The 19,901-nt window shown below is 48.3% G+C and overlaps 1 protein-coding gene across 9 annotated transcripts in view; it reads right to left on the bottom strand.

Moving 5' to 3' along the window:
• chl1b (cell adhesion molecule L1-like b) overlaps positions 1-19,901 on the bottom strand; it is a 1,336,546-nt gene that overhangs the window by 1,032,001 nt on the left and 284,644 nt on the right. For all 9 annotated transcript variants that reach the window (XM_072472185.1, XM_072472186.1, XM_072472184.1 and 6 more), the window contains one exon: positions 15,500-15,545. The gene's annotated coding sequence lies outside the window, so the exon portion shown is untranslated. The remainder of the gene's footprint in view (positions 1-15,499; positions 15,546-19,901) is intronic.

The following is a 19,901-nucleotide window of genomic DNA, read 5'->3' as shown; positions in this document are numbered from 1 at the left end:
GGCCAACTGATCCCATTGATTTTCCATTGTTTGTCAGAAGGGTCCCCTGGATACCTACAGATAGATAACGGCAGGATTTTCCATCGGCTGATGCCAGAATCGGGAAATACGATTGGGTGGGGAATCGGTTTCGACGCACCGGTTTCATGCCAAATCACAATTCTCTGGTGCCTCGGCAGAAACGTCAATGTATTCCACTCCGCACGTACAGTAAAACGCCGTTGGCATATCATTCGCGGGCCTGACCCGGTATTCTCCGGAGCGTCTGTGATGTTCTGCCTCCACTTGGCGAATTCCCGACGGTGAGGTTCACTTGTCCTTTTAAAAATCGTGAAACAGGAGACTTCCGGTGGCGGAAATGAAGGAGTAAGTCGCACATTTGGTGGCTCCAGCTCGGGTCGAACCTTTGGACCTTTTTCCCCAATTTTTTACCGGACTTGATTTGAAAAATTGATGACAGAGGCAATTGTGAACTGAATTCCCACATTGGTGCATGGAGAGGAGGACTAGGAGTGCTCGCAAAGGCAGAAACTGAAGGACAGAGAAGGCTTGGGCTGAAGCTGCAGGGGGAGATAGCCTGGCGGATGACCGGACCTCTGGCTTGTCGACCCAGCGGTCAACGGAGCAGTTGATGCAAGTTATCCAGGAGGGCTTCGCCAAGCAGAAGCAGGACTGCTTGGACCCGATTAAAGAGGCAATTTCGCGGCTGGAACTTAGATTGGATGCCCAAGATCGTGCGATTCAGAAAGTAGAGAAGGCGCTGGCTGACCAGGAAGAACATCAAACAGTGGTGGAGTTGGAGGTGGGGATGCTAAGAGACCAGCAGAAAAGGCTCCTGGAGAAGGTGGAGGACCTAGAGAACAGGTCCCGCTGGCAGAGCTTGAGGATTGTTGGGCTCCTGGAGGGATCCAAAGGAGCGGACGCTAGGGCATATATAGCAGCCATGTTCGAGAAGCTGTTGGGGGATGGGGCATTCCCCGAACCTTGGAGGTGGACAGGGCTCACAGAGCGCTTGTGAGGAAGCCACGAATGGGTGACCTCCGAGGGCAACGGTGGTGATTCCACAGATATCTGGATAAGGAGCGCGTTTTACAGTGGGCCAAGCAGACACAGAGCTGCAAATAGGACAACAGTATCCTGCGGACCTATCAAAACCTGAGTCCGGAGGTGGCCAGAAGAGCAGGGTTTAACCAGGTTGACCCTTTTCAAGAAAAAGGTGAAGTTCAGACTGTTGTACCCGGCCCACCTCTGGGTCACATACGAGGAACAACATTTCTATTTTGAGTCGCCTGAGGAAGCGCTGGACTTCACAAAAAGGAAATGACTGGTGTCGGACTGAGAACTTTGAACTTTGAATTTTGCTGTAGCATTGATGTTATTAAAAAAAAAGTTTCTTGTTTCTGGTTTCTTTTTGGGACGTTATTTGTAATGCCTGCTATACGGACCTGGGGTAGGTTGCAGAGCTGAGTGAGGTAAAGTTTGCATTTGCACTGTTGGGGGATGGAGGTGTGTTTGTACAGATGCTGGATCTCTTGCTTGATCTTTTGTTTTGTTGGAGTTCAACTTGGGCTTTAAAAAAAAATCTGTCGGACAATTGTGTTGGGATTGTTTTTCATTTGAATATACATGTATGAGTGGGGGGGGGAGGGGGGAACAATAGGTGGGTGATTGACTGGCGCCAGGGGCGAGGGCCACCAATCTAGCTGGGCAGGTTAGCTTACGGAAGCGTAGTGGGGAGTGAACAGATGTTAGGCTTATCAAAGGGGTTGATTTATTTTGTGCTGTTACTAGGGGGGAGGGGGAAAAATGTTCTACTGATGAGGGGGGGACTCTTGCTGAGGGACAGAGAGGGGGTCAGGGCGGAGGCTGCCTGGGGGCGGGCCGGTGGAGGCGTGGGGCGCGGGCTGGTGATTGGCCCAAGAGAGGGGATGGCTGATCGGCGAAGGGGGGGGTGCGATGAGCCCCCCAACAAGACTGATCACCTGGAATGTAAGAGGGCTCAATGGGCCAGTCAAGAGAGCACGCGTGTTCGCACATGTGAGAGGGCTGAAGGCAGACATGGTAATGCTGCAAGAGACGCACCTTAGAGTAGTTGACCAGATGAGGTTAAAGAAAGATTGGGTCAGACAGGTTTTCATTCGGGACTGGACTCAAAGACCAGAGGGGTCGCGATCCTGATAACAAGCAAGTGGTGTTTGAGGCGGGAAGAATAGTCTCAGATGGGGGAGGCCGGTACATTATGGTCAGTGGGAAATTGGATGGGGTGCAGATGGTACTAGTAAATGTATACGCACCAAACTGGGACGATGTGGAGTTTATAAAGAGGATGCTGGGGAAGATACCGGACCTGATTTTGCATAAGCTGGTCATGGGAGGGGACTTCAATACAGTTATTGATCCTGGTTTAGACCAGTCAAGCTCAAAAACGGTCAGGGTGCCAGCAATGGCGAAGGAGCTAAAAGGGTTTATGGAGCACATGGGTGGGGTGGACCCATGGAGATTTGGGCAGCCAAGAGTAAAGCAGTTCTCCTTCTACTCACACATGCATAAAGTGTACTCCCAGATTGATTTCTTTATTCTGAGCAGGGCTCTACTGACGGGGTGGTGGACACGGGGTACTCGGCGACCACAATCTCAGACCATGCCCCGCACTGGGTTGACCGACAGGTTAGTAAAGACAGTAATCAACTCCCGCACTGGAGGTTAAACGTGGGGCTTTTAGTGGACGAGGAGTTGTGCGGGCGGTTGAGAAAATGTATTCAGAATTACCTGGAGGTCAAAGACACGGGGGAAATTTCGGCAGCGGTGGTCTGAGAGGCATTGAAGGCGGTGGTTAGAGGGGAGCTAATCTCAATACGGGCCCACAGGGAGAAAGTAGACAGGACGGAGACGGACCGACTGGTAAAGGAGATACTACAGGTCGACAGGAGGTATGCGGGGACCCCAGAGGCAGGGCTTCTAAGAGAACAGCGGAGGCTACAGGCGGAGTACCGCTTGGTAACCACAGGGAGAGCGGTGGAGCAGCTGAGAAAGGTGAGGGGGGCAATTTATGAGCATGGAGAGAAGGCCAGCAGAATGCTTGCACAGCAGCTTAGAAAGAGGGAGGCAGCCAGAGAGATAGGTAAAGTAAAGCATGGAGACGGGAACCTGGCGGGAGACTCAGCAGGGGTGAATAAGGCGTTTAAGGATTTTTATAGTCGGCTGTATGGGTCGGAACCCCTACCGGGGCCAGAGGGGATGAGGCACTTCCTATGGTGCTGAATTTCCCGAAGGTGGATGGGGAGCTGGTAGAAGTGCTAGGGAGCCCCGATCAGGATCAAAGAGATAGCGGAGGGTCTGAAGGCCATGCAGTCGGGTCAAGTTCTGGGGCCGGACGGGTACCCAGCGGAGTTCTATAAAAGGTTCGCTGGGATATTGGAACCGATGTTGATGAGGATATTCAATGAGGCAAGGGAGAGAGGGGTGCTTCCCCCGACGATATCACAGGCCACGATCTTGCTGATTCTGCTCCTGTATGTATCGGACCTAGAGGAGAGGATGGAAGAAATCATGAGGATTCTGGGGGAATTTGGCCGGTTTCCGGGGTACAAACTAAATCTGGGGAAAAATGCGATGTTCGCGTTCCAGGCAAGGGGACAGGAGAGGCGACTGGAGGAACTGCCGTTTGGAGTGGTAGGGGGATGTTTTAGGTCTCTAAGTATCCAAGTGGCATGGGAATGGGAACGGTTACACAAATTTACACTGGCCCGGCTAGTGGACCAAATGAAGGACGATTTTCGGAGGTGGGACCCGCTCCCACTGTCACTAGCTGGGAGGATCCAGACGGTAAAGATGACGGTCCTTCCGAGATTCCTATTTGTGTTCCAATGTCTCCCCATCTTTATTCCGCGGACCTTTGTTATACGGATTAACAAAGGTATCACAGGCTTCGTATGGGCGGGCAAGACCCCACGAGTAAAAAAGGGGATGATTGAGCGGAGTCGGGGCGAGGACGGGCTGGCGCTGCCAAACTTCAGTAACTATTTTTTAAAAAAAATTTAGAGTACCCAATTATTTTTTCCGATTAAGGGGCAATTTAGCGTAGCCAATCCACCTATCCTGCACATCTTTTGGGTTGTAGGGGGGAAACACATGCAGACACGGGGAGAATGTGCAAACTTCACACGGACAGTGACCCAGGGCCGGGATTCGAACCCGGGTCCTCAGCGCCGTAGGCAACAATGTTAACCACTGTGCCACCGTGCAGCCCTAACTTCAGTAACTATTATTGGGTGGCGAATATAGCCATCATCAGTAAGTGGGTGGTGGGTGGTGGGGTCGGCATGGGAGCGTATGGAGGCGGCTTCATGTAAGGGCACCAGCTTGGGGGCCTTGATAGCGGCGCCTCTGCCATCCCCGCCAGCGTGGTAGTCCACCAGCCCTGTGGTGGTGGCGGCCCTGAGAGTCTGGTGACAATGGTGGAAGCATGTGGGAGCAGAGGGAGCAACGGTTAGGTCCCCAATCTGCAAGAACCACCGGTTTGCCACGGGAAGGATGGACGGGGGGTATCGGAGATGGCAGAGGGCAGGAATTGAGAGGATGGAGGATATGTTCATAGACGGGACCTTTCCTAACTTGAAGAAGCTGGAGGAGAAATTTGGATTGGGGAGAGGAAACAAATTTAGGTACCTGCAGGTGCGGGACTTCCTCCGTAGACAAATCTCAACCTTCCCGCTGCCACCACCAAGGGGGATTCAGGATAGCGTAGTTTCCAGAGGGGGGGTGGGAGAAGGGAAGGTCTCCAACATCTATAAGGAGCTCATGCAGACTGAGGAGCTGAAGCACAAATGGGAAAAGGAGTTAAGAGGAGAGATGGTCTCTGGGCGGATGCGTTGAGTAGCGTCCACAACATGTGCCAGGCTCAGCCTGATACAGTTCAATGTTGTTCACCGGGCTCACATGACAGTGGCATGGATGAGCAGGTTCTTTGGTGTAGAAGACAGGTGTGCAAGGTGTGCGGGGGGGGGGGGGGCAGCAAACCATGGCCATATGTTCTGGGCATGCCCAAAGCTTAGGGGATTCTGGCAGGGGTTTGCAGACATCATGTCCACCGTGTTAAAAACAAGGGTGGCACCGAGTCCGGAGGTGGTGATTTTTGGGGTGTCGGAAGATCCGGGAATCCAGGAGGAGAAAGAGGCAGACGTTCTGGCCTTTGCCTCCCTGCTAGCCTGGGGACGGGTACTATTAGCTTGGAGGGACTCAAAGCCCCCGAAGTCGGGAGACCTGGCTATCGGACATGGCTAGCTTTCTCTGTTTGGCGAAAATCAAGTTCGACTTGAGAAGGTCACTGTTAGGGTTCGCCCGGAGGTGGTAACCGTTCGGCGAATTCTTCGCAGAAAATTAACCGTCAGCAAAAGGCGGGGGCGGGGGGGGGTTTAGTTTAGTTTAGAGTAAGGGGTTACCAAAGGTGAGACTTGTAAGGGAGGAAGCAGGCTTTTTGCACTATGTTTATGGACTTATGTATGTTGTTTAATTTGTCGTTGTTGTAAAACCAAAAATACCACAATAAAATGTTTAATTAAAAATAAAATCGTGAAACAGGCACCGTGGCTGCTGAGGGAGGGGTACGGAAAGTGTCCAACGTCGCCATAGTTTGGTGACAGTTGTGCTGCTGGCCAGGAGGCTTCTGTCAGGGCAGGGGAAGTAGGGGGGGCATGGCCAGGAGGTGGGCCGTGGGCTTGGGCAGGACGGACCCAGAACATCATTGCTGCAGCCAGCAAGGCAACCATGCAGCTGACAGCCCACTGTGTACTTAGGGCCCCCCCCCCCCCTGGCCCCAGCTGACTCATCAGCGGGATGGACGCATTCCAGTGCAACCAGTGCCGTCTTGTTGGCTGGGATGAATGTGTGTGGGGAGTCAAGTGTGTATATGCAGCTACAGCATGTCAGCCTCCCGAGTGTCGATCCCGGACACGGCGAATCCCGCACCGTTTCACATTGGAATCGATTGTGCGCCACGTGACGCCAGTGCTAGCCCTTCAATGGTCGCTGAATCGGTCCAGGGGTTGCGCCAGTTTTGCTGTCATGGAAGTCCGCGAATCCTGCCCTAGCGTCGACACTTAGTCTCAGGAACGGAGAATTCCACTAAACATCTCTCCTCATCCCATCCCCCTGCACCAAGACCTCCTCAGCGGTGCAAAAAATCTTTCAGTCTTCTCCCTGCCATCTTGTGTCATTACTGTTCCTTTCCCAGGTCAGAATCAGTTGTAAAATCACTTCACACACTTTCTTCAGACAGAATGCAGTTCCTCTTTAGAAGATGCAGGATTCTTTTAAGTCATGGAGGCTAATTTTGAGTCATACTACTCTTTCACTATTTTGCAGCCACAGTTCAGGCATGCAGAGCCACACAACAGCATGTTTATTGCTGGCTGCACACTACAATCATTTACATTAACAGGCAATACATTGTACCTGCAATGGGCACAGGTGAATTGCCCATCACCATCCTGCTCCCTTTTTTGGGGTTATCGAGTCTCGCAGCATATATCGCTAACTTTTGTAGAATCACTTTGTTGCGCCTCAGTGTTTTCAGTAAAGTAGATTACATCAGACTGGTTGATGTCTGAGATTGTCTTTGTTTACAGGAGACTAGATCTAATCATTAGGGTCTGGGAATATAGGCTGGGATTCTCTAAAATCCCGGCTAAGTGTTGATGCTGGCATAAACACCGGAGTGTTTCACACCGGCGTCAACGGGCCTCCCGGCCCAGCGATTCCATGGCCCACAGGGGGCCAGCACGGCGCCGGAGTGCTGCACGCAGTGCCGGCACCGATACACGGCCCTGCATTGCCTGCGGCCGGCCACAGGTCCGCGCATGAGTGTGCCAGCCGCTTCCTCACTGGGCTCGCGCAACATGGCGGAGCCACACAGCGGGCCGGTGTGGAAGAAGGTAGGCCACCCCCCAGATCGCATGTGCCCGCCGATCGGTGGCCCCCGTTCGCGGGCCTGGCCGTCGTGGAGGACCCCCCGGTGTCTGATCCCCCATCCCCCCACCAGGACGGCCGCAGGTCTGAGCTCCCGCCGCGTGGAATCATGTTAGAACCACGCTGGCAGGAACTCAGCCGGTCGACCGCGGAGAACCACCGCGGGGCCTCTTTCAAAGGCCCCCGACCATTGGCGGTGATAGATACACCTCTGCCAAAAGCACAAATTGTTCAGTTACTGATTAACCTTGTGGCAGGTTGCGTAAACAACATATCTCCACTTTTCTCCTGTAATCAAAGTAATTTTGCCAATCATCTTGCTCCAACCAATTAGACTTGCCAAGCCATGAAGAATTGAACAAAGTATTGATTGTTGGAGCCCTATCTTTTAAGAAAATATTCAAATTCAATCAGATCATTTCATGCTAAAGAATGTCATGGCAAAAGAGCATATGTTACCCAGTTTCTAGAAAGTAAAAGTATGCAGGATGGATGAACAAATTGACCATGGCACATGAAGCAATTCAAGTGGGGCAGAGTAAAACGGAATGCATTGGTGGTAGGGGACAGTATAGATTGGGCGATAGACACATTTCCTTGTCGCCAAGAGCAAGAGTACATAGAAGGTTGTGTTGCCAGCCTGGTGCCATTGTTCAAGGCATTTGCTCAGGGTTGGGGAGGAACTTGGAGAACCTCAAAAGTATTTATCTCTGGGTTATTACCTGAAAAATGAGAAAGTTAGCGTAGGTTAAATTAGATCCGGGAAGTGCATGTGCTGGTCAAAGATTGATGCATGGAAAAATGGGTTTCAATTCATGGGGCACTGGCACCAGTACTGGATAAAATGAGAGCTGGACCATTGGAATGGTCTTCACCTGAAATGTGCTGGGACCAGTGTTTTGGAAATTGAATAACTTAGGCAGCAGAGAAGGATTGGAACAAAATAGTAGGGGGATGGGATCATGTGATGGAAGATGTGGTAAATTAAAGGGCAAGGACAAGGCAAGAAAACAAGTCAGCAATAAGAGTAATGAAAGTCAAAGCATTGCAGTAATGGATAGTGTACAAACTTAAAAGTGCATCATCAGATAAGTCTGGGGTATGATTCAGTAGACTTCAGTTAAAGTCCGCTGAATGGCAGGTCGAGCGGGGTGTTTTTCGGCACCTGCAGTGCGGAGAAATATCCTGCTATCCAACAGCACTTTCCGTTTGTTTTGGCCTTGGGGAGATTCTCTCTGTTGTGGCAGCACTTAGAGGGATTTCTGGCTGGCGAGTTTCAGATTGCCATTTTGACCGTCAGCCCCGATCTCCCCCCCCCCCCCCCCCCCGCAAGCAACCCCCCCCCCCCCCCACTCCGTGTCAGGCCCCCCCTTTTTATTGACCCCCCTTCACTCCCCCAATTTTGGAGAGGCCCCTGGGAACCCCCTCACACCTTCGACCTGGCAAGGGCCTCCTCAGGCCTGGGCCAGACCCCTGAAAGTGTCAAACTGTCACCCGGGCACCTTGGCTGTGCCCCTGGAATCCTGGCAATGCCACCAGGCACACTGGCAGTGACAGGGTGATACTGCTAGGGGGCCAAGCAGGAAGTGCTAAGGTGCCTGGATGCTGCTCTGCCCTGTCCCCGACCACCCAGGGGTCTCCAATGACCTGGGAGACCCCTCCAAGTGTCGTTACACCTGGTCCACATTTGTGTGGATCAGTAGTAAATTACGCCCTGGCAGGTCTCCCAGGTATGGTCGTTGAGTATAGGGTGGCAGGTAAATCCAGCGAGCAGATATTCAACAGCCTCGCGAGATTCAACAGCCTCAGACTGACACGAAGTTGGGCGTGAATCGTGTCCTTAGAGTTGCCAAATTAGGAGAAAGATAGACCTAAAGGCTCTGAAACTGAATGCACATAGTATCTGTAACAAAATTTATGAGTTGCTGGCTCAAATAAAAATATGTGTAACATGATGGCGGCCATTACAGAGAAGTGGCTGCAAGGTGGCCAAGGCTGGAATCTCAAGGATACTTGACATTTCAGAAGCTCGGAAAAGGTACTCGGGTAAGCTCAGTTAATTAAGGTTATCATTAGTGTGATTTGAGTGTCCCTTTAAGAAAGGTTTAGTCTCTTATCATGTGACTTGTAGCACATTGGGCTGTGGCTGTGAGGCGAGAGGAGGTTTTCACTTTCAGTTTGACTGCTGTGGACTAAGAAGGATAAAGAAGTGTTTTCCAAGTTTTTATCTGTTTTCATTTTAAAAGTTATTCCAGTAAAAAGCACATTGGATGTGGCTAAGTGCCTTAGTAAATTTAAAGATAGAGTTGATTTCCGGAAGGAGTTTGAATCTGCTGGCAAGACCTGGATCAGAATTTCAGGAAAAGGACCAGTCTCATTCAAGTGAGAATACAGTGTGCTGGTTTATTGGATTTTGTTACTGAATTGGAACAGCTAAGGGGGAATTCATTAAGTGTTATGTACATAGATTGCTGTTGCTGTGTGGTGTCTTTATGTTTGTAATTGATTTTTAAAATTCTTTCTCTGTTTATATATATATATATGATGTGGAGATGCCGGCGTTGGACTGGGGTGAGCACAGTACGAAGTCTTACAACACCAGGTTAAAGTCCAACAGGTTTGTTTCGATGTCACTAGCTTTCGGAGCGCTGCTCCTTCCTCAGGTGAATGAAGAGGTCTGTTCCAGAAACACATATATAGACAAAGTCAAAGATGCCAAACAATGCTAGGAATGCGAGCATTAGCAGGTGATTAAATCTTTACAGATCCAGAGATGGGGTAACCCCAGGTTAAAGAGGTGTGAATTGTCTCAAGCCAGGACAGTTGGCAGGATTTCGCAGGCCAGATGGTGGGGGATGAATGTAATGTGACATGAATCCCAGGTCCCGGTTGAGGCCGCACTCATGTGTGCGGAACTTGTTTCTGCTCGGCGATTCTGCGTTGTCGCGGGTCCTGAAGGCCGCCTTGGAGAACGCTTACCCGGAGATCAGAGGCTGAATGCCCTTGACTGCTGAAGTGTTCCCCGACTGGAAGGGAACATTCCTGCCTGGTGATTGTTGCGCGATGTCCGTTCATTCGTTGTTGCAGCGTCTGCATGGTCTCGCCAATGTACCCCCGTGTGTGCGTGGGTTTCCTCCGGGTGCTCTGGTTTCCTCCCACAGTCCAAAGATGTGCAGGTTAGGTGGATTGGCCATGCTAAATTGTCCTTAGTGTCCAAAATTGCCCTTAGTGTTGGGTGGGGTTACTGGGTTATGGGGATAGGGTGGAGGTGTTGACCTTGGGTAGGGTGCTCTTTGGTCTACGGTGCAGACTCGATGGGCCGAATGGCCTCCTTCTGCACTGTAAAGTCTATGATTCTATGAATTCTATGTTTGCCCTATTATGTTTTTTCTTTTCATCTGCCTGAGCTGCACGCAGAACAATACACTGAACTTTAGTACACGTGAAAATAAGCAAATCCAATGCAATCCAATCCTGAGGCTTCCTGCAAAGCCCAGTACACTTCAAAGAGCTTTAAATCCCTTAACAGCCTATGAAATGCAGATCTTCCATTCAAATTCACACAGCAATACATTGCATGAGCCAGTGATTGGTAGTTTTATTCATCCAAAGACAGCTGCTTGCTGGATTGTTGACCTATCTTTCCCTTGCTTGAATGCATCTCCATTACCCTGCTTCGATACTAACGACAATGTTTGTAAACACTCTTGTTATGATTGACAGATCCTCACCACATAAAAAGCAACTAAGTGCTTGCAGTGACTTCCCCTTTTTCACAGCAGGAAGCACAAACTGCCTTTGATGTGATGAGGGACTGTCAATCATAGAAAGAGTGCTTATAAACATTGTGGTTAGCATCAATGCAGAGTAATAGAGATAATAATAATCTTTATAATAACCTTTATTGTCACAAGTAGGCTTCCATTGACACTACAATGAAGTTACTGTGAAAGCCCCTAGTCACCACTTTCCGGCACCTTCGAGTCGGCAGAGGGAGAATTCAGAATGTCCAAATTACATAACAGCACGTCTTTCGGGACTTGTGGGAGGAAACCGGAGCACCCGGAAGAAACCCACACAGGCATGGAGATTCATTCAAGAGTGAAGGGAAAGATCAATAAACAATCCACCAAGTTTTATTACTCTGGAGTAATAACACCGTCAATCACTGGCCAATGTAATGTACTGCTGTGTGAAATTAAATGGAAGATCTGCATTTCAAAGGCTGTGAAGGGATTTCAAGCTCTTTAAAGTAAAATGGGCTTTCCAAGTTAATGCTTTAAACATTTATATCTGAGGCAGCAGATGTTAGAAAAGAATAAGTGAAAATGCAATGATATTTCACTCTACTGCCTGGACTATCTTCAGCTTTCAGACAGGGGTCTCTGATGGTAGGGGATCTCTGATGGGGGGAGGGCTCTGATGGATGGGTCTAATTGGGGGGTCTGATGGAGGGAGTCTCTGTTGGAGGTCTGTTAGGGAGGTGGGGGGCTAGGGGGCAGGATGTATGTTGTGCGGGGCCCTTTTCTGGATGTTGGGGGGCATCTACTTCAGACACTTATCCCCTTGACTCACCACAGGGTCCACCGGGTAAGGGCCATGCTTGAAAATACCTGGACTAATCCACACTCTTAGAATCCCGGCTGAGAGGCCTGGAGCATCATAGGGGCCAGGAGAATCAGCTTCCAGCCTGTTACTCAGATGCAAATGGGTGATAATGACCCTTTTGCATCCTCCTGCCAGCCAGAGGCCTGTAGCTCATTGCCACAGGCATGGGGGGGACGGAAATGGGGGGGGGGGGGGGGGGGAAGACCAGAGCTTCGGAACGGGGCGGCAGTGCCATTTTTAGCCCGACGCTCAATTCTCCACCAGTCTGGAACCCCGTTATTGGTGGTGGGCTACAGAGAATCCAACCCAATGTCATTGAATATTTTAAAAGCTGAGTCAGATATCATCTTGAATGACAAGGGAGTCAGGGTATAGGAAGTAGACAGGAAGGTAGTGTTGAGGCCATAATTAGATCAGGAATGATGTTATCAAATTGTGCAGCAGGCTCAAGGAGGAGAATATCCAACTCCTGTTCCTAATTTCGATGAATGTTCATATGTCCCTGATATACACTAAACATTTACTGAATGGCAGTTTTGTGTGGTTCTGGTTGGTCATTTACTCATTTGCAGTAACCACCAAGACCATTAAGGGAGGAAGCAGGACAATAGTCATTAATACTCCCATTATATTTGAATTTTCAGAGAAAAGCCACATAACAGTCAGTTTTATTCTGGTCATAAATGTTTTTCACAATATTTCTGGGGCAGTTCTCAATTCATTTGCAACACAATAAAGGCAACTGTCTGAGTGTTAGTGCGTGCCCCGATGTTGTGCGGCAGAAAATTTTAATCCCAACCTCACATTCGCATTTCAAATGTCCCACACTAAGTCTGCCCCTGACTACAAACAACTCCAGCGGCAACCTTTTACATAAATTAATTATGAGACTGTGAGGTTGTTGTAAATCTAAAACACAACCAAATATTACATAGCATTTGTCGCACTGAAGCACCATTAAGCTGAGGTCTTTGCTGATGTTTGTGTCCGCCCAATTAACCCTCCTCCTGCTCTACGTCATCTCAGCCAGTCAATAAGTTCTTCCATTCCTTTTCTTCTCATGTACTTATCTAACTTGCATCCCCTTAAGTAAACCTACGAGCACATCCAGCCAGTAAAAGGTTTTTAGCCATGAATTAATACTTCTCAGCTGACATTGCACTGCAAAAGACCTACATTAGGGCTGCCAATTCCTAAGAGTGATCCTTGTGTAAACAGCTGCAAACTGAATATAAAACTGTCAGGATTCATGAAGATTGGCAGGTGTTTTCAGCTGCCATTCAGTCGGCCTGGTCAGATTTACATCTTGATTGCAGCTGGATGTACAAGTGGGGCCATGTGCAATGTTAAAAACTGCAACAACAAATGTTTTAAGTCATCAATTCTTGGTGAAGCCAATTTCAATTATATGCAGTGAACGTATTCAAATGAATAGGCGAAACAACATTTCACATTATTTTGTAATGTTTCTGACATGAGACGAGAAATAACCTATTCTCCCACTGAGATTATAAAGGGTCTTTTTGTCACATCTGGGGCGAGATTCTCCGACCCCCCGCCGGGTCGGAGAATCGCCTGGGGCTGGCGTGAATCCCGCCCCCGCCGGTTGCCGAATTCTCCACCAGCGGATATTCGGCGGGGGCTGGAATAGCGCTGCGCCGGTTGGCGGCCCCCGCCCCCCCCCCCCCCCCCCGCGATTCTCCGGCCCGGATAGGCCGAAGTCCCGCCGCTAAAATGCCAGTCCCGCCGGCGTGGATTAAACCACCTACCTTATCGGTGGGACAAGGCGGCGCGGGCGGGCTCCGGGGTCCTGGGGGGGGCGCGGGGCGATCTGGCCCCAGGGGGTGCCCCCACGGTGGCCTGGCCCGCGATCGGGGCCCACCGATCCGCGGGCGGGCCTGTGCTGTGGGGGCACGCTTTTCCTTCCGCCTTCGCCACGGTCTCCACCATGGCGGAGGCGGAAGAGACTCCCTCCACTGCGCATGCGCGGGAATGCCGTCAGCGGCCGCTGACGCTCCCACGCATGCGCCGCCCGGAGATGTCAGTTCCGCGCCAGCTGGCGAGGCACCAAAGGCCTTTTCCGCCAGTTGGCGGGGCGGAAATTCGTCCGGCGCCGACCTAGCCCCTTAAGGTTGGGGCTCAGCCCCCAAAGGTGCAGAGCATTCCGCACCTTTGGGGCGGCGCGATGCCCGACTGATTTGCGCCGTTTTGGGCGCCAGTCGGCGGACATCGCGCCGTTTCCGGAGAATTTCACCCCACGTCTTCTTAAAAGTAAAGTCATATTTGAGTGCTGTAACATGGCAGGTCTAGGTTTTTCTCGCTCTCATTGCAGTAATCAGCAACAATGCACATTCTCGATATACATCTCCTTCCTTTGAGTGAATCAAGCCTTTCCAATTTGGTTTTGTCACACATTTTGAAATTGTACTTCAGGGCCGGGAATCTCCCCTACCCGGCGGGCGGAGGGTCCCGGCAGGATGGAGTGACGGGAACCACTCCGGCGTCGGGCCGCCCCAAAGGTGCGGAATTTTCCGCACCTTTAGGGGCCAAGCCCTCACCTTGAGGGGCTAGGCACACGCCAGAGTGGTTGGTGTGCCGCAGGCCAGCGGGAAAGGCCTTTGGCGCCACGCCAGCCAAGGCCGAACGGACTTCGCCCGTCGGCGGAAGTCCGCGCATGCGCGGGAGCGTCAGCGACTGCTGACGTCATCCCCGCACATGCGCAGGGGGGGTCACTTTCGCATCGGCCATCCCAGAGGCTATGGCCGAGGCGGAAGGAAAAGAATGCCCCCACGGCACGGGCCCGCCTGCAGATAGGTGGGCCCCGATCGCGGGCCAGGCCACCGTGGGGGCACCTCCCAGGGCCAGATTGCCCCGCGCCCCCCCCCCCCCCAGGACCCCAGAGCCCGCCCGTGCCGCCAGTCCCGCAGGGAAAAGAGGTGGTTTGATTCACGCCGGCGGGACTCGTATGACAGAAGCGGGACTTTGGCCCATTGCGGGCTGGAGAATCGCCATGGGGGGGGCCGACAACCGGTGCGGCGCGATTCCAGCCTCCGACAAATTTTCGGTGCCGGAGAATTTGGCGGCCAGCGGGGGCGGGATTCACGCCGCCCACCAGCGATTCCCCGACACGGCGGGGGGGGGGGGGGGGGGTCAGAGAATCCTGCCCCTGATCTTCAATTCCAAATTGTTCATGAAAATTGTTCCAGCACTGATCCTTGTGAACCACATCCCACCATTTGCCAATCTGAGACATTCACTGTAACCTCTACCCTAGTTTTCTGTTTTATAGCCAGCTGATGATCTATTCTGCTGTCTATCCGCACCACCACATGCTCTGATCTTGCTCATGAGTCCACTATGCATGCACTTTATTGAAGGCCACTTGAAGATCTGAATGTATTACCTCTATTATATTATCCATGTTTACTCTTTCTGTTAATTTCTTTTTGTGGCAGTTGGGGTGGAGAAAGTGTTATAAAAAACATTTCTTTAATACAGTCGCATATAACATTAGAGTTCACACATAAAGCTTTCTATTTTTCCATTGCGGAGACACTTCATGGCAAGAGAAAATCAGATTTTTGAAACAAGATCTAATAATACATGCTTTCTGTTGTCACAGTATTATGTATTAAATTTTAAATTCCTGAACAGCATTTTTTGCAACATAAAAATGTAATCCATGAAATATAATAGAGATTAGTTTGTTTAATTGGCACACAGTTCAAAAGAAAGAAGAATTGTGTTAGAGTTTACTCCAGAGAGGAGAAGTCACCATCCTCTGATAGTAACGTTTACAGACAAATTTCACCAAATATTGGAAATGTTACTTTTCTTTCAAAAACTGTGCGCCCACACTTACAAATAAAACATCTCTGTCAAAATTTTGTCCATGGCTACGAAGAATGGAGATGAAATAACTTACCCTAACTCTGCTTCTAGCCAAACTGACTCAAGTTTCCATTATTTCACTGAAAAACAAAAAGATAAAATACAAGTGAAATAATTAATAAAACAGACACGCTTCAAACAATAATCAACTTTGAAGGAAAGTATCAAAGTCAAGCATAATGGGCTGGATTCTGCACTCCCCCAGCCACGTGTTTCTCAGCGGCGCGCTGTTCGCTGGCGGCAGAATTCTTTATTCCCACACTTGTCATTGGGCTTTCCCATTGTATATGTACCTTTATATTATACCTGATGCTTGGTGTATTAATGTGCAATAATGTTGGATCAGGATAAGAAATATAAACATCTTTCGCTAATGCATTATTTAAGTCTTTGAAGTAAAGTACTGTTTCAAAGATCTCCCTGATGGCAGTGAATTATTTAACATCGCTCAACACTTGGAGCACACCTAAAGCCTGAGATTATGAAGCAACATTGCCAGCACTGGACCTCAAGGAAGGGTCAGAGATAGGTCAATATCTCACTTTCAGCCTTGGAAATTAGCTGAATGGAGTTCAATGCTGGGAGTTGTTTTTTTGTCAAGAGATTCAAAAATACAACAATTATCCGTATACAAAATTCCAAATTAAGGGGTCATTTGGCCCCCCCGCATTCCCACCTGATAAGGCCAGGACACCCCTGGCCCAATGCCAGGCATGGGCAAGATATCACTTGGGCACCTTGGCACTGCCAGTCTGGCACCATGGCAATGCCCCTGCCAGTACCACGTGGAATTGCCAGGGTGTCACCCAAGTGGCACAGTCAGGGTACATGGATGGCACTGCCAGGGTGCCAGGCTGGCAGTGCCACAATGCCTGGGTGGCATTGGGAGTGCCAGTGTACCACCCTGTTCAGAGCCCGACCACCTGGGAGGTCCCAAATGCCGGGGAGACCCCCCTCCCACCCCAAGTGCCGATATGCCTGGTTTGTGGAAATCAGATGGCACCGGGGCATGTTGTCCGAGGTGAGGCTATTCACTCCCGGGTGCTGGGTGGATCCGGCATAGACATATTCAAGTGAAACTAACTACTCACTTGAATATGCAAATCTGTAACCCAACCTGAATGGGCGGAATTCAGTTTGCAACACCTTGTGAAATCTTGCTCGATCTCGCGAGGCGTGATGTGGCCGATAAATCTCACAAGAGGCCTCTCGCGAGATTTACCGGCTTCGTCGCCTCCTGAGTCTGCCGCGATCGAGCACCAAGTTTAGTTTAAACGGAATAAAACTTTGGTCATAGGTACTGAACTTAGAAATTGATGAATCAGGGTCCATGAGTTGCACTCCCAGAAACTATGTGGTTAATAAGGGACATATGTTTGCCACCAGTATGTAACAAGCTGATGTCAATGCCTTAAAACTGATCTCAACTCACACAAGAACGTATGAACACAATTGTAGCCCAAACTTCAAATATGCCTTTAATAAATCACCTGTCTGACATGTTTCTCAATCAGACAGTTGACCTTTTGCACCTGTATATTTAGACATGATTTTTATGAGAAATAAGGCAGCTCAGCTTTAAGTGGTGCAAATACAGCTGAACTGAGCAGACCACAAATTGGTCATGTTTAATTTGAATGTGAGCTGAACGGACTATTCTCTGAAGCAAATAATCCTTAGACAAAGAAGTAGGGTGGGGTTCGACAGCTGTTCACCACTGACTCACTTGACTTCCGCTGGAAACTGCTCAAAAGTGCAATGCAAGTCCAAAATCAGATCCAACAAAATGTTCCCTGCCAAGATCCAATGACCTTCCAATAACGACAGTCCAGGCCCACACGTAAGTGTCACTTGGTTCTGGGCACTGGAGGACATACACTGTCAACCTTGACCAACACAAATTGATATCAGGGAACTTGAAGGAGGTGATGGAAAAATAAAATCACAACAGTAGATTAAAACCTGGGGAAACACAGGTTGCTACTTGTGGTATGGTGTTCAAAATTAGTTCACAATTCACAATTGGACCGAGGTGAATTGTAAGAAAACAAAACAAAACATCTAGTTCCACTATATTCATCAGTAGGCAAACAACTTGTGAATATTACATAATATCCTGAATAAATAATTTAAATCAAATATATCAAATTATGTATTCCCTGATAAATACTAATAAACTGCACATATTTTCAGAGATATTCAACATCAAGTATTTAACGCAAGTATTTATTTTTGTCAGACTGCTAAAATACTGTTACTTCAAACAAAACCAGAAGATCTATTAAGTGAATAAAAGGCCATGGTGTCTTTTTGGGATAATTTTTAATCACAGTACTGCACAAAGTCAATTGTTAAGATTAAAATGAATACAAAATGCAAATATAGAACAGATAATGCACATAAAAGAAAATCCAATCATCTATTTCACAATTGAAAGATTGCACAAAAAATGTTAAAGAATAACATGCAGTCCTTTCGGACAATAAAAACCAAAATGTACAGTTCTAAAGGGAATGTAACAGAGATATCAGGAGGTAGGTCCAGTCCTTTGAGGCAATGTGAACACAAGTGTACAATTCTAAAGTGGGTGTAGGACAAGAAATCCATGGTTACGTGCACCCAAATCTTTGAAGGAGGCAGAGTAGTTTGTGGAAGAACTTCAAAGGGCATATGGGATCCTGGGCTTTTGTTAATAGAGGCACAGAATACAAAAGCAAGGAGCCTTTACAAAAGATTGGTTTTGCCTTAAGTGATGCACTGAACTCAATTATGGACACTGCACTTTAGAAGGTTGTGAAAGCCTTCGGGAAAAGATTTGCAAGAATGGTTCCAAGGGTGAGGAACTTCAGTTACATGAATAGATTTGAGAAGCTGGGCTTATAATACTTAAAGAAGGTCGAGGGGAGATTTGATAGAAGTGTTCAAAATCATAAGGGTGTTCCGACCAGATGAGAAGGAGTGAACTGGCTCCCATCTATTCAATCTCCTCGGCCGGTCAGAACAAAGATTTAAGTTTCTTTTTCATTGGGATATGTCTTACCAGAATCCAAATTTATTTAACTATTTATGCAGTGAACAATAAGGAGCAAATCAAACAAAGTTTCTTGAGTTAAAGAAAGAGAAAATGTATTTATTGCCAAACCCGAAATAAAATGCAACATCACCCACATGGTTATCAGAAATAAGGGAAGTTAAAGTTGTCATGTGAGATTCCCTTTTAGAAAGGTTTGTGTCTTATCACGTGGCTTCAGTGATGTCATTTTTGTGGGTGGAGCTGAGCTGTGGCTGTGAGGATTTTGGTTTCACTTTCAGATTTGACTACTGTGGACTCAGACAGAGAAAAGAAGTGTTTTGGCCTGCCTCTCTCGATTTTCATTTTCAAGAGCTGTTCCAGGAAAAAAAAAACATTTATTATAGCTACCTGCATTGATAACTTAAAAGATACAGTTTGCTTTTCGGAATGGTTTACACCTGCTGGTATGACTGGGTCAGAATCTCAGGGAAAGCCAGTCTTATTCAAGCGAGAATGCAGAGTGCTGGGCCACACCCTTGAAAAGGGTTTTTTGTTTATAGGATTTTGTTTTATAATTGGAACAGTTAAGGGGGGATTCATTAAGTGTTATACATAGGTTACAATAGCTGTGGGGTGTCTTTATGTTTGTAATTGATAACAATTCTTGCTATGTTTATATATATATATGTGTGAACTAAGTTCTTAGAATAAAGCTTATTTTGATTAAAGTGTCTTACAAAACTGTTGAATCACACCAGAAGGGAAGGCGTTTGTGCTCATCCTAGCCAAATTCAACATAAAAGTTTTAGGTCAGGTGGACTTCAAAATATCCTTTGGAGTTTCTAAGCCCTGTCCCATAACAAAGTCCAATGAAAAAAATTCAAAGAATATATGGTTAAGTGCCCTTTAGCTTGTTAAACATTGTGGCCAATTTGGATTAATCAGTTCTGTGGATGCAGTCAGATGCAAATTTTGCATTTATTGCGAGGTCTCGTTTCGGTGGTAGATTTCTACTGAAGTAGTCTTCTAAATCAGTTAATAATACTTATTCCAAGAGAGTAAGAAAGAGAGAAAAAATTCAGTTTTTCAGCCTGTTTACTTTGCTGAAAACGTTCTTGACACTCCCTGCGTCACTTGCAATGGCTGCAGACTGGCCTATTGTATTGCACCCATCATGTAATTCCAAAGGGGGTTTAGGTGGGTTTGCCTGTGGCAGCCATTGTTTCAATATCCAGCATTCTCCATTTTGATGTGTCTTTTTTCGACAGTTACATGTTTAGATGGGTCTCTGAATAATACGGCATTCCCCTCCCTTCACACTCCCAAGAGTGTGTCATGTTTGCTTTTCTTCCTTCACCTTGGAAGAGGGCTTTTCAGTTTTAAGTAGTTTGTTCAGTCTCATTTCAAATTGCAAAATTTGCAG

This window comes from Scyliorhinus torazame, chromosome 13 (assembly GCF_047496885.1).
Source record: "Scyliorhinus torazame isolate Kashiwa2021f chromosome 13, sScyTor2.1, whole genome shotgun sequence".
Lineage (NCBI taxonomy): Eukaryota > Metazoa > Chordata > Chondrichthyes > Carcharhiniformes > Scyliorhinidae > Scyliorhinus > Scyliorhinus torazame.
This window is presented reverse-complemented; position numbering and strand designations above follow the sequence as displayed.